Source organism: Ursus maritimus, unplaced genomic scaffold, assembly GCF_017311325.1.
Source record: "Ursus maritimus isolate PB19 unplaced genomic scaffold, ASM1731132v1 scaffold_8, whole genome shotgun sequence".
In the NCBI taxonomy this organism is placed as follows: Eukaryota; Metazoa; Chordata; class Mammalia; order Carnivora; family Ursidae; genus Ursus; species Ursus maritimus.
Window position 1 is genome coordinate 10,574,393 of NW_024426996.1, and position 16,282 is coordinate 10,590,674.

General features: G+C 34.4%; 1 protein-coding gene across 2 annotated transcripts in view; it reads right to left on the reverse strand.

Moving 5' to 3' along the window:
* Window positions 1-16,282, reverse strand: part of CCSER1 (coiled-coil serine rich protein 1) — a 733,960-nt gene that overhangs the window by 285,221 nt on the left and 432,457 nt on the right. The window lies entirely within an intron of this gene.

Consider the following 16,282-nt stretch of genomic DNA (forward strand, 5'->3'; position numbering starts at 1 on the left):
CAAAAGAGGAGCTTATAGAAGTGGTCTTTTTATTGAGTTTTCCTGAATTTGTTTCCATTTCTTAAAACCAAGGGGACTATACAATAATGACAATTAACATGATAGCATGGCTCAGGCTATTTATGAAAAAATAGTTTAGGATTTGTGCTCAACTTTAGTAGCTTTTATGTATATTATTTCCTGAATTATATGACAAGGTCACTTAGCAACCAAAATTGAAAAAAAAAAAACAAAAAACAACAGAGTAGCCTTGTAACTTGCCACTAAGATTAGGAAAAGATGCCAATAAGAAATATATCCTCAGTTAATTTTATTCAACTCTGATTATTCATAATAGTAAATTAATTTTTTTTTAAATTTTATTTATTTAAGAGAGAGAAAGAGAATGTGTGAACGGTGGAAGGGGGTGGAGGGTCAGAGGGAGAGGCAGAGAATCCCAAGCAGACTCTGTGTGGCGCTTGAGTCTGGGCTCAATCTCTGCAACCATGAAATCACGAGGGTGAGCCGAAATTGCAAGTCTGCCGCTTAACTGACTGAGTCACCCAGGTGCCCCCACAATAGTATAATTAATTTTTAAAGTATTAGATAGTAAATAAAACACACTTTTGGATTACACTAAATTGCTCACTTATCTTCACACATACATTCACTGATCACAATTGTCCTTTGAAGTGGTAAGATAGTAATTATCGTCTTCATTTTGTATCTATAATAAAATAATAAATAAATAGTAATAGGGATGCTTGGGTGGCACATTTGGTTAAGCCAACGACTCTTGGTTTTGGCTCAGGTTATGATCTCAGGGTTGTGAGACTGAGCCCTGCATTGGGCTCTGCGCTCAGTGGGGAGTCGGCTTCCTCTCTCCCTCTCCCTCCACACTCACACATGCTCTCTCTCTCTCTCTAAAATGAATAAATAAATCTTAAAAAAAATAGTAATAGTTAAAAATCTTTGAGGGCTTACTTATAGGTCAAATACTGTGCTAACCATTTCATGTGTATAATTCATTCAAACTTTGAACAAGTCCAAGAGGTAAATATAATAAGTATCTTAATATGACATGAGGAAACTGAGGTCCAGAGAAGTAACTTATCTCAGAGTTTAAAAGCTAGTGCCAAGTAGACTTGGGATGAATCAACCAACCTAGGCATTCTTGCAAGACTTTTTTTTTCCTTGCTAAACACATAATATGCCTATAGATAACAATGCTTAATGCATCTCAGGTAGTCTTTTAAGGACTTTTACATGTTAACCACTTAATACAACTCTTTTAGGTAATATTATTACCATCCCTATTTCATAGTTGAGGGAGTTTAATATCAGAGAGGTTAAGTAACTCGCTGATGGTCACACAGCAAAGAAGGGACAGAGCTGAGATTTGAATGCAGACAGGGCACTCAAGTCTGTATCCCATGTGAAAAACAAGCAAATAAGCCAAAAACTAAAACCAAAAAGCCAAAAATATAAAAATAAACAAAACCCTACAATTGTACAAAGAATCATTTATATTTTCTCTTTTAAAATATATTTTATCTAATATGATATTCATCTTAATTATGCACAACTTGTGAACTATGCAATCACTCTTAAAGGTTTCCATTTTATTTTAGTGTCTTCTATCCTATTTTCTCTAAGACTGATAAGAATAAAATGGAATAGAAAAATTAGATTTTACAGTATATGTAATAGTTTAATTATGATAGAATTTTCAAAGGTTTATCACGTTTTAGTTGTGAACCACCCTGGTGTCTGTCACATATTAGGCTGAGTTGGTAAATAATTGTACAATTGAAGTTGAAAAAATGAACACAATAATGAGTGAATGAATAAAACATATTTTTTTTGTAATTATGCAATATATTTCTCATTTGTATACATAAATTTTTATGCAAGGTGAGTTGTTATGCATTGCAGGGCTGCCACCCATGGTTCAAAATTTCCTACACTCTTACAATAAAGTAATTAAGCTAATGTTTTTATATTTCCTTTTAGTTAGATTGCTATTTCTTTGGACCTATTTGTCCAGTCATGGATCTAAACATCAGTGAAGACTGACAAATGTTTCAGAAACCACACAGGTGTGAAGTTCTGTGACTAATTTCAGGAGTTTACTATGGTTCTGTGGATTATAGTTTAACATTTACAAATCTAAGAATCCCTGTAATTTTCAGATAGTTAAAGAATGGGCTTACACAAAAATGCTTAGAAGATAAATTAACCATTGTTTTATAATTCAAAACACTGAATGTATTCTTAATTCCAACAAGGGAGAATGATGGCATTTTTTCACAATTACAGAAAATACCCATATTGTGTCCAGCAGAGCAACGGCGGTTGAAGTTGCAGAGCTTAACAGGATACAGTCACTGACCTCAAGAGGCTCACCGCAGTTATTAACTTTTTAATAGGTGATACCAAAAAAATATCAGTTACAGTTGACCCCTGAACAACATGGATTTGAACTCTGTGGATCCACTTATGTGTGGACTGTTTTCGATAATTACAGTACAATATATAAATGTTTTTCCTCTTCCTTATGATTTTCTTTATAACATGTTATTTTCTCTAGCTTACTTTTTTGTAAGAATACAGTATATAATATACATAACATACAAAATATGTGTGAGTTGACTGTTACTGGTAATGCTTCCATTCCATCCTAGGCTATTAGCAGTTAATTTGGGGGGAACCAAAACTCATACACAGATTCGTGACTGTGCAGGGTATCGGTGACTGCAACCCCGGGGTTGTGCAAGGGTCAACTGTGATGTTCTTTTGCACATGAAAAACGAATATTTTCACCTGAAAACATTTTATTTCTACATGAAAAATAGTCGGCTACAAGACCACCATAATCAAAATCGTTCTTAATTAGGTTGAGGTAGTTAGTGAAATGGGCCGTTAAACAGGATTACTACTCAGTTGCATAGGATAGCACAGCCATCCTGTTGTATGTTTTATGACCATTATATTTCTGACTGATAAGTTCCGGAGGCTTACAACTGTTAAATATTTTAAATGTCAATCTTTTTTAAAAAGAGACTTTTATTGAGACAAAAATACCCAAGTGTCTCTGGGTAAATTCACCTAAAAAATAAATAAATAAAAAATTCCCTGTAGTTGACAAAAAAAAAAAAAAGAAAGAAAGAAAAATCTCTACTATGGAGCCAGTTTCCTCTCGCAGAGACCACACATAAGGCCAGGAGGATAAAGCTATGTTCAGGTACTCCCTTGTTCTTGCATTAGGAGGGACAACTAGATAACACACTCTGTGCACTTTGGGACATAGAGCTCTCTGTCTGCCAACGCTTTCAATTATTATAGTTTCAGAAAAGTGAACAGATGTGCATTATATCAAAAAAGTTACACAGTCCCTTAACTTGACCAAAAAAGCAGAGGTTGGAGGGGAGGGGATACTGAGGCTTGATACAGAGGTTCATTAATCACCATAACTAGTACAAACAAACAACAATGACATTGTAATCTCCACCAAACACATTTATACACAGTTTACCCTCTCTGTGTCAACTTCATGAATCGTCAGTAGAATTGCTCAGTAATTTTTATACTTGCCTTGTTGCTCATGAATGCTGTTCAAGTCTTTATAACTTAAAATTTAACACTTAGTTTTTCTACAGCAAAGGAAGCCATCAACAAAATGAAAAGGCAACCTACTGAGAATATATTGCAAATGATGTATCTAATAAGGAATTAATATTCAAAATACATAAAGAACTTACATAACTCAACACGAAAACCACCAAATAATCCAATTAAAAAATGGGCAAAGGACCTAAATAGACATTTTTCTCAAAAAGACATTCAGGTGACAAACGGACACATGAAAAGATACTCAATATCACTCATCATCAGGAAAATGCAAAGCAAAACTGCAAGGAGATGTCACATAAATGGCTAAAATCAAAAAGACAAAATATAACAAGTGTTGGCAAGATACAGAGATAAAGGAACGCGTGTGTACTGCTGAAAGGAATGTAGATTAGTGCAGCCACTGTAGGTAGTAGTATGGTGGTTCCTCAAAATATCAGAAACAGAAATACCACTGATCCAATAATTCCACTACTGGGTATTTACCCAAATAAAACAAAAACACTAATTCGAAAAGATATATGCACTGCTATGTTTATTGCAGCATTGTTTACAATAGCCAAGATATGGAAGCAACCTAAGTGTCCATCAACAGATAAATGGTTAAAGAAGATGTGGTATCTGTATTGGAATGGAATATTACCCAGTAATAAAAAAGAATGAGATCTTGCCATTTGTGACAACATGGATGATCCTAGAGGGTATTATGCTAAATGAAAGAAGTCAGAAGGAGAAAGATAAATATCATATGATTTCACTTACAAGCGGAATCTTTTAAAAAAATCAAACAGAAAACCAAAAAAAAAACATAAAAAGCAGAAATAGACAAATATAGAGAACTGGTGGTGGCCAGGGACGGGGGGAAGATGGAGGAATGGGCAAAATGGGTGAAGGGGAGTGGAACGTGCATGCTTACAGTTACGGAATGAATAATGAGTCATGGGGATGAAATGTAGCATAGGGAATACGGTCAATGGTATTGTAATAGCATTGTACAGTGACAGACGGTAGCTACACTTGTGGTGAGCCCTGTGTTCCAGACAAAATAAAAAGAGAGAGGAAGAGAGAGAGAGAGAAATCAAATCATTTTGATTAGCACAGGAATGAAAATTAAGCTATTCAGATAAAGGGAACATGGAATCATTGTGTTATTATTTCTTACAACTGCACTGAATCTATAATTATTTCAAAATAAGTTTAATTAAAAAATTACCAACATTTAGATAAAGTTGAAACTTACGGGCCTTTCTCAGTCTGTAAGTACCACAAAAATGAAGGTTTTGAGTAAGATTAACAGCACAGCTCATAAATGTTACATTCAATGTATTCTTGAAAGTTTCAACTTGAGAAACTTGAGTTTCAACTGGCACTTTAAACATTTAACTAAAACTGCTATAGTGAATTCGCTTTGTACTTTTGTCACTGGAATTCTTTGTGTGAAAGGAATTTTCTATCAAGCTAGTTCAAAAGTTCTGCTGCAATTCTATTTTGAATATGACAGACAAGTTTAATAAGAAAATATGTATCTTGACATAAACTTTAGAGTGATTAAAGGAGTTTTCCTTACCAGGGAGAGAAAATAAAAGATTATTTTCACGATTTTTTTCTCATTTAGTTATAAGGAGCACTATCAGTTTAATAGTGAGAAATTTTCTTTCCACCCACATCATTTGAAAACTTCCCAATATAATGTCCAAATGACTAACAAAATACAAGAGCATGTCAGTTGCAAAGGACTGATGCTCTTAGCTGTCATAGGAGCGATTCCTTATTTAGTGCAGTAACACCTTTCATTATAGCAAATGTCTATGGCCATAAGGGATCTCAATGATTTACACTTTATAATGTGGCTATGATTTCTGAAGCAGATTTCTAAGGAATGGAAAGTAAAAGTCATTTCTATTTGCCCACCATAATAAATAAGCATATGCATACATCTGCCTTCCAAAGCTTCATTAAGTAGATCTGCAGAAAATAATACTTTCTAAAAACTTAACTTCTGGAAACTGATTTTTATTTAATTTGCATTTCAAAAAGGGCTGGGTTATTCATGGTAAATTAAATTTTAGCTTGAATAATTCTAAGACAGGCACAAAGATACAAATCTATATTAAAAGATTGGCATTCCAGAACTAAAAACTGTCTGTTTGTGAAACTAACTATAAAAAAGCTATTGTTGATAAATAAGCCATTCTTCTCATATTTCCTTTCATAATATATTGTTTAACTGAAAGTGTCATTTTAGGGGGAAAAAACTTGTATGTCAAATTGTTTTATGGTTGGATATTTAGTTGTATTATTGGAAGGGATGGGAGCCAGCATTCATCTCTCCACAGTAGTAGTATAGTGGTTATAATAAATTTTTAACATTTTACACTTAGATATAGATTTACATTTGAGAAGGACTTCACTACTACCTGAAGTGATGGGTAGAAAAAAAGCAAGATATGGAGAAAGGCAAGCTAAAATACAAATATCTTAACATAACCAACAAGGTCTTCCATAATATAGCAACTGTCTGCCTCACCATACCTTATTTTATAAAAACCGTCTTATTTTTTAAGCTCCAGTTACACTGGCCTTCATTCAGGCCCTGAAATGTGCCAGACTTCATCCCGTCTCAGGAACTTTGCCTATGTTTTGCTATCTGTATGAAAAAGTGTGGCTTACCCTTTGCACCTTCAGATCTCCCCTTAACATACAACACCTCTTAAGAAAACCACCTCTGCATCTATATAAACATACACAGGTTTCTCATTTCTAGGCTAAGACTTCTTTTGTAGCACTAAACACAATGCAGTTAAACATTAATTTGAAGAGACCTCTGAGAACACACTGGATTGAGCTGAACTACACTCTACCTCCCGTTCCAAATATGAAGTGATAGTAGATGAATGATAAGCACATTTATTTTCAAACATATTACAGTGCAGGAGGGAAAGACAGAAAAATTTCCAGATCCCAAAAGGGCAAAATTAAAACAGCATGAGTTACCACTATAGCGGTTTCAGGATGTTGAACTTGGATGCAGTCTGCAAAAACAGAAGCTGCAGTTTTGGTGCCTATGCAGATTTAGGGGAGTATCTGCCAGTAACGAAGAAATCTAACAGTATGGGGAGACAAGAGGGTTTCAAACTTAAAAAAAAAAAAAAAATAAGCATCCAAATATCAGTCTGATCTACTTTTAAAATAACTGTCGGCTACAACACTCCTTTCTTTAAAGGAAGACAATAAAATACAGACCCTCAGAAATAAGTAATCCACAATGTCTGGCAAATATTCAAATAAATAGACATGCAAAGAAGAAAAAAGGGAGACAAAAACAATTCATCGACATTATGAGATGACCCATATGTTGGAATTATCAGACAAGGATTTTAAGCAGCTATGACCATAACTATGTTCAAAGCCTTAAAAGAAAAAGTTGACATAATAAATAAATACATGGTTGATCTCATCAGAGAAATGAAAACTATAAAAAAAGAACCAAAATGGAAAATCTAGAATCAATTGATGCAGTTTCTGAAAGGAAAAAAAAAGCATATAGATATAGATATAGATATAATTTATTTTATATATTCATATATACATATGGCAGACGTTGTTGGTCGTCTGCCCACCATTCATTCACACCTCCTTCCTTCTTCTTTAAAATAGAAAGAAGAAAAAAAAAAAAGAAAAAGAAAAACTTCCCCAATTTGTTTAAATTCTGGCTCTATTAATGGCTCCATGAAATGACAGAAAGACTGGTGGGGTTCCTCAAGAAAATTTTTCCTCTCTGGTAAAAAGAGATATAGGAAAAGACAGCCGTCTTTCCTTTGGATATTGTTTTGACTTGTATTTTTTTAAACTACTGGTGGATTCTGCATAAGAAGAGACTCATCTGTGAAAAAACCGAAGAGAAAAAAATTGGGGTAGACGTGGCTCCTTGATAATGTTATTGTTACGTTGAATTAACCAACACTGACGGCTTGCTACCTGCAGATTTCTTGTTGGACAGGATAACATATTTTTGGACGGTTGAATGAAATTTGAGTTAGGTTTTTCTCTTACTTGAAGCTGAAACCATTCTAACTAGTATAACTACTAAAGAATAGATTCCTAAGAACAATAAACCTAGAAATAACAGTATTTATCTTTCTCGTTCATTAATGTATCCACCAAACTTTATTGCATAATTATATGTAATACTAATATCAATAAATAATTAAATCAATGCTAGAAAAAGCCTTATAGAACCTCTAGTTTAACATTCACATTTAATAAAGAAGTTCAAGCCTAAAGTAATTTTCTAAGCGCCACACACTAGAAGGTGGGGAACTTGGGTCTCCTGATTTCTAGTCCAGTGCTCTTTTCTTCATATTGAATCATATTTTAATAGTATTAAAATTTCAGATATACCTTTATTTATCTATTCTAAGCTGTATGCTAGAATAGTGAAATATTAAGTTACAGGGAATGATATTAAATAGTTAAAACTCCAGTTCCATAGAAAAGTTTTCATTTCCTTCTCCAAAATTTTAGAGAAAGTAAATATTTCATGAGTGTAAACGTGCTCATAAAAAGTGTGAAAGTACTTGTTTACAAAGAAAAGTCTGACTTGATTGTCTATGCTCAGTACCTTTGCTGCAGGCCATTAACGTCATTCACATTTCTCGCTTTCATTCTCTACTTTCGTTTTCACATGCGATTTAAGATCCGCTTTAAAGAGCATTTCACACCAATGAAAAAAATTGAATTAATGAATGTAGAGTTAAGTAGAGAGACTTGCCTATTACGAACTTTTTTCCTTTTTTAATAAACTTATTTTCAACAATAAGAGTTTCATATTTTTAGTCTAGTAGTATCAGTAAGATAAGAATTATTTTTAGACATTGACGGGGCGCCTGGGTGGCGCAGTTGTTAAGCGTCTGTCTTCGGCTCAGGGCGTGATCCCGGCGTTCTGGGATCGAGCCCCACATCAGGCTCCTCTGCTAGGAGCCTGCTTCTTCCTCTCCCACGCCCCCTGCTTGTGTTCCCTCTCTCGCTGGCTGTCTCTGTCAAATAAATAAATAAAATCTTGGAAAAAAATTATTTTTAGACATTGAAATTACATTATTGACAATAATTTAATTTCCAATGCTATTTGTTGCCTGCTTTCTTCCCTTCAATATCAGGATAATAAGCCACAAAAATACAATGTCTTGCTTCAGATCCGTATCATGTAGGGATTTGGTTAATCTTTTGGAACCAAACTACCGCCATAAAACACATCCTATTTCATTATCACAGAAAATAGTTAGAACCTGTTTTTATGGTTTTAAGAGCCTGTATGTTTAAAATTCTCCATTTACGACCATTTTAGGAGAGTACATAATTCTTTTTAAAATATAATTTAAAAGAAAATTTATAAAATGCATTACTATATATTTGCTTTTGAAAACTTATGTTATCTCAGAACTTCTTAAACACAAAAGTATAGTATGTCTCTAATTTGTCTCTAGATATCTAAGTAACCTTTATTAAAATGCAGTATTTTACAAATATAAGCATCTGGGATTGATCACAATGTATTAACACAGGCTATAAAGTTGTCTTTAAGTAAAATTTTAATTCAATATATACCTCTAATGATATGTTAAAAGTTACAACAACTTACAGGCAACTATCTAGTTTTCAAAGATTGTTCAATGCCCTTTACCTTTAAAAAATATCCGAGATCTGGCCATCTCAGTGTGATTAGTGACAGTCATGAAAATATAATCTAGGAAGTTGTGTTCCCAAACAGAAAATCAATTCTTGCTCTGTAGCTTGGCATAAAGGCAATACCTAAAATTATTGACATAATACATACTAGCCAAGAAACTGTAAAACTTTCAATACTTTCAAAGCTAAAAGAGTCAGAGATAATGACTTTGAGTAAATTTTAGAGCCATAGAACTTTATCAATTTGAGAAAGATTAATAAAACCTTCATCAACCAAATTCTCCATATTCTGTTCTTGAGGTAACAAAAGGCATTGTGCTGATCTACACTCAATTTCAACTAGAAAAATAAGATTTTCTATATGATACAAAATCAAGTGTTCCCAAATATCTTGGCAGTCCCACTCACACATACACAGAAATGACGTGGGCTACTTTAAATACGTTAATTCCAAGGCTCAATCTCCAGCCCCCTGTGTCACAATCTCATCTTTCCGTGTCACCCATTCAGCCTTTGCAAGACAAAACATGTAGCACAACAGCAGAGGAGATGAAACATATCTTCTTATGCTCACTGGCCGTAATTTTTCCCAGGATATATGTGACTTTTGATATAGCATGGCTAATTTATATTTCTCCTTTAAGGGTGGATTACACCCATCCCTCTCCTAGGAAGTCCTCTTCAACCCTCCCTACTAACTCAGGCTCTAGAGTTGCCTTTTTCTTTGCCAGTAACACCAAAGAAGGTGGAGACCCTCTTTTAGTGATCATTGTATTCCCAAATGTCTTGCATCCAGCTGTCTCTCAAGAGATATTTGTTGAATTAATAAGTATTTGTTGAATGAATTACTTAATATATGGTAATATTACATAAACTAAATGCATGTGATAAGAATGTTACCTTTTTAATCCTAAGCAACAGGTTTACATATCATAATTTCCCATGAAGCACTTTTCAGATTTACCTTTGGAAACTTCCAAAGACAAAACTGCTCAAGGTTGCAAAAATATCCTGGGCCAGTGAATTAGGGTTAGATAGAGACAGAAAAGATTAACATCAAGTATAATGAAAACAATAACAGTGATGGAAATACTACTACTAATAAAGAAAACTAAGATGGAATACGAGTATAGACCTCAAGTAGCTACGCAAGGAGAAAGTGTAGGTGAGAACTGTCATGACTTCTGGGTTTAAATCTAGCTCCTTCTGAGTTCTTGGTGTGAATTTTTTCATGTCAAATAAAGTTGTAGTGGGGCACAGTGAAGATAATCTCATTTTTAATAATATAGAAACAGTGTAGCTTCCCACTTATCTTCAAGATCTTTCCTACTGAATGAAAAATGTATAATTTTGCTCCAGCCAATAAGCTGTCTCAAAACTGTAATTCTAGATATTAAGTGGCTTTTGGAATCATGAGTATACTGGAACGAGTAATGACTTTCTGCCTGAAGTAAGATTAAGAAAAATTAGAAAGCACCTGAAAAATCAATGAATAGGTTTATTTTCTTTAAATTTATTTTTTTTGAAAATCAGTCCTAGTTAAATCTTTAATTATATCAGTGTTTAAGATATTTTAATGGCCAGTTATGATATTAGTAATACACTGTGAGCTATAATTCAGTTAATCAAATGTACAGATACCTTTCAGTTTAGATTACAAGTCTGTAGTCCAGGGTGTTTTTTTTTTTTTTTTTTTTTTAAGATTTTATTTATTTATTTGACAGAGAGAGACAGCCAGTGAGAGAGGGAACACAAGCAGGGGGAGTGGGAGAGGAAGAAGCAGGCTCATATCAGGAGCCTGATGTGGGGCTCGATCCCATAACGCCAGGATCACGCCCTAAACCAATGGCAGACGCTTAAGGACTGAGCCACCCAGGCGCCCCTATCTAATGTTTTTAATATATTAAAAACCTTGTTTTCTATCATCTTAGGGTGTTGATGGCTAGTGCAAAGAGCAGCTGCAGGGTGTGAAAAATTGACCTGACTGGGTCCATTTGCAAACAGAGCTGGAGCAGCCACTGCAGCGAAATGGCCTTCCCCCATCTTTGTTTGAAGTGGTCCAAAACCTTCACACTGGGTAAAATGGCAGTTGTTTTAAGTAATTGCTTGAGAAGTCGGGGGATAATGAATACCCTGATCACAAGAAGATGGAATCGGTAGTCAATCAATGTATAACTCAGAGTAGCTTAGTTTGTTAATGCCCACAGAAAACTTTGTTTCTTTTCTTCAAATCATATAATTACCCCTTTTCTTTTTCCTCATAAAAGCCCTTGCTTTCACCCTACAAGCAGGACATTATGTGAGTTTCAGCTTGCATCTATGCTTCCGCAAATCACAATTCTTTGATCCCAAATAAATGAAGTTCCTAAATAAACGCTTGCGTCTTTTATTTTCAGGTTAACATGTGGATAGTTTTTAGAACATAGTTTGCCCTGCAAACACAACACTATAATAGATTGCTCCTGTCTAACTCAGGTGTGGACTTGGAGAACAAAAATTTACAAAACTTTAAAAAAAAAAATATTATGATCCAATATATTTAAATATTTAGGAATTCCTGGTGTAGTATTAACATGATAATAACTGAAAAATCCTGGTAAATAATTCTCTAACTTTGCTTAAACCTGTATTTTCTAAGCTCAGTCGAATATCCATTCATTCATTCTTTGAATACATACTTGTTAAGCACTCATAATAGTAGCTAATGTCCTAAGAAACTAGGTATGTAAAATACCACAGTAATTTCCTAGGAAGATGTTTGGATGGCTTCTTATAAAATTGCCACCAAAAAAGTGCTGAATTAATTTCAAATCTCAATGCTAGGTATATAATAATAAACAGTATGATCAGTAAAAACACACTGCCAACACAAAGCATCATCAAATGGTGCTGATTCTAAAAATGTAGTTTTTGGTAAGCAACAATAAACTTACCCAGGGACAGGCAAGAAAGATAAAGGATGTCTACTTTTTTCCCCTCCGAAATAGAGAAACCACTGGGCTTCATATCAACAACAGGCCAGATTATTGGTATAAACGGAAAGCATAGAACATGGTTTATACATAATTATACATCACAGAACTGTCAAAGTATAAATATCTGTTGCAAGGAACAAACAAAAAATCCTTGAGCTAGTAAAAGAATATGAGCCCAGACCTTGAAAGGAATGGCATGAAGTGGGAATGCCATAGCTGAAGTGATTTAAGTGATTCAGTTTAAAGTAGCTGAATTACCTTTCCATTATTCATCGGAACAGCATCAGCACAGACAAATACTACAATCATACATACAAACATGATATGTGGCTATAAATCACAAGGTTAGATAAGTTAGAAGCTGCAGAATGTTTTAGGTTTCTGTTGATGAATCTTTTCCTAACCCCTGTCTGGAAGACACAGACACTTAGATTGTTGGACCCTATCTTTGGCTCCAATATATTCCTCTTTGAAAGTTATCTCAGATTCTTTCTCTCTATGCTGAAGTGTACTTGACATTTAAAACCAGATAACAGTGGTTGCTGGTGGCAGAGGATGGTTTCTCTTTTACACAAGCAGCAGAAACACAGATTGGTATCAATGTCCAATTGCTTTTGAAACAGAGATGATGATGAAAAGAAAATACCAGCCCTTTTCTTTATGCAACTGAAGAACCACTGATAAAAGAACACCTCCATTTTACTCTTTCCTCTCCAGAGAAAACTATCCATTTAGAAAGAATAACGGGAAAACAAATTCCTCAGAAAGAAATGAGGTTCCATTGTAAAACACATCTTCCCAAAATGACAACGTTGGGTTGTTTTAGTTACTTTTTGATGCTTAAAAAGAATAAAATTTGTTTTCTTTAATTTATCGGTCCTAATTATACCCTAAATTATGTTACCTTTTAAGATATGTTAATAGTCTGGGCACCTGGGTGGCTCAGTTTGAGTGACTGGCTTCGGCTCGGGTCATGATCCCAGAATCCCAGGATCAAGTCCTGCATGGCCTGCCTGCTCAGTGGGGGTCTGCTTCTCCCTCTGACCCTACCCCCTCTTGTGCACGCTCTCTCTCACTCTCTCTCAAATAAACAAATAAAATCTTTTAAAAAAGATATTTTAATAGTCAATTATTATATTAATAATTTACAGAGGAGGAATCTCAGGCACAGATACTGGACAGAATGCAAAAACCAAAACTGGTCTTTAAATCCAGATTCTGTGTCCAGAGTCCATATCCTAACCCTCCATTCCCTCTAGAGAGAGCTTCTTGGCAAAAATTCAATGAACTCACTAAGCCAGACTCTCAGAGACATAAATACGTACTGATTGGAAAATACAAGCTAATCTTACCTCAGAGTGATTTTCATGATTTTTTAAAATTTCTTTTTTCATCTAAAATATTTTTTTCAATCTATTCTTCAATAGTTTCACAGAAAAGTAGGAAATTACAATAATTTGTACTGGGAAATTTAACCTAAAGTAATTTTGTTAAAAAAAAGACTCTTAGAATCAGTGAAGCTAACAAGTTTGGGATATTTAAAGCGGACTGTGTATGACCCATGGGAGGTGTTACTGGAGAACTGTTATAAATAAACTATTCATGTTCTCAGAGACAACTTCTTACAAGCTGGCCAGAGTAGACTCAGAATTGATTTCTTTTTTCCTCTCTCTTCTTATGTGAACATCTGTTGTTTTTTCCTGAACATGAAGAAATTCTCCCCCTTTCTTTGATAATAATGCCTTCACTTTCCTCTCCTCCCTGATCACATGCAGTTTTGATGGGGCTGCTTAACGAGGTCCCCCACTCCCTTGTTCCATGTGGTGACGTGACTTGGGCTTGGCCTACAAACTCTAGTTCCTAGAAATAGGAATCTTGAGCAACACAGCACAGGGGCAGAAAACCACTATAACTGACTTGCTCTAACAGTAGAGACTTGAAGAGCTAATCCATTCATTCTTGTACCTAGGGCCAGATTCATGGTCTTGCATCCTGTCCAGTCACAGCATCTTGCTCTTAGAAGGGTCCTACCCTTGGTTTGATGGTCTGCTGTCACCACCTTGAAATTCTCAATAATTTTTGAACAAGGAACCTTGCATCTTCCTTTTTCACTGGGCCCTGCAAATTATATAGCTGGCCCTGCTAACTCAGTTCCTTGAGATTACCATGTTGCTGTTCTTCTTGAGGACTGTTTGGCTTTACTTAATTCTGTGAGCTACTGCATACCACACACACACACACACACACACACACGTGTGTGTGTGTGTATATATATATATATATATAATTAATATTTTTAATAAACAAAAGCAGTCAATAATGATAAAATTATTTTTTAAATGAAGATACGTCATCTTTCTTTAATGATTCCTATTTTGGTGACTAATGTTTTCCAGTTCTTCTGTGACCTTGAAGGAGCTGAGATGTAAATCAGGAGATTTTTTTTTTTTTTCGTACCTGAACCAGTGGTTGAAGGCACAGTTTTATCCCTTTGATTCTTTAACATCCCTGTAAGATCAGTGGGATTTATTCAAAACTCAGCTGGTTGCAGAGAAAGAACAAAATGATCCCAGGAGTGGAAGATACTCATTCACCATGCTTAGTCTGTCTGGTGTTTTAAAACCAAAGACAGACCTTTTCCAAAATAGAAGTTCAGTTCTTACATGATTGGCATATTTCATTTATGTGTATGTGCATAGGAATATTTTATAACCCCATTATATATAGAGAGAATGTGTATATTATATATATATGTTAGATTGGATATATTCCTTCTTTACTTTCACTTTTTCAATTTTTTTTTAATTTTCTTTTAGATAACAGAGTTACGTAAAGCAATGGCAAATATTCTATTGCTAGCTCAATAAAAGTGCAATTTAAATTTACTAATGTCATTTGTAAGTAAAATGCTTTAAATTTTAATCATTAAAACAGAAAAATAAAACATTTTAGCCTACGTGAAATTTTTGTTCATCTCCAGATAGGATTTTAGTTTATGGGAAAGTTTTTAGACAGAATATAGAAAAAAGGGGAGAGGGGTGCATACCAAATAGATCATTTCAAAAATGGTGGGAAACGTTTCTAAAGTTCTTGTCAATAATTAAATAGGGCAACATCCTTGGAGAATAAAGAGATGGTCTATCATTTCAAAGACAAGATAATCACAGAAAGGAACCATCAATTTTTACTTTTCTAATGAACAAAAGAGAAGATGAGTTAATGTCAATTTATTGAAGCTATCAGTGCAAAGAAACTTAGGCCGTGTAAGATAAAAGTTATAAGATTTATAATACATGCAACTTCATTATAGGAAAATTCCACATTAAACAAAGCTTATATAATTTTCTAGTGCTGACCTCTAGACATTTTATTTTCCTTGGTGAAAAAGGTCAGGATACACTAGTCATAGAACCACTTATGTATTTTTCCTTCTAAATTCAGGAGAAAGTGGTAGAATATGTGGCTTTTATTAGTGTGACTTGAGAAATCTAAAGCCACAAAACTTGGGTTAAGCAGCCAGTATGCCTTAAATTTTTGCGTATGGAGTTATTCCTTCTGAACAAGAAGTAATCTGTTAAAATAAAAATGTATACCAGTCCTTTATCAGCTACCACACATTAGCTGGATTAATTACCCTAGGAAGGGTTAGGGTGGTGAGGGCCGAGGACACAGCGTCAGTGTGTTCTGGCAGGAGAGTTACACAAAGGAAATGGCCTCTGACTTACAACATCCCAGTAATGAATTCTCAATATCCAGGGAGCAGTAATGCTCTAAAGCAAACCTGGAGAAGATCACAAAAAGGGACGTGGCAGGAATGCACCAAAGGGTGTGAGGCCATTGAAAAAACTGTATTACATTTTACAGTTTAGTCTTGGACCTGACAAATGTAAAACACAGGGGTCTTTGATACAAGCCCCAGAAACCTTCTTTCACTTTCATTTAAGGGAAAAAAATTATGTATATGTTTGTAATATGATATATATATGATATAATTATATATATATATATATATA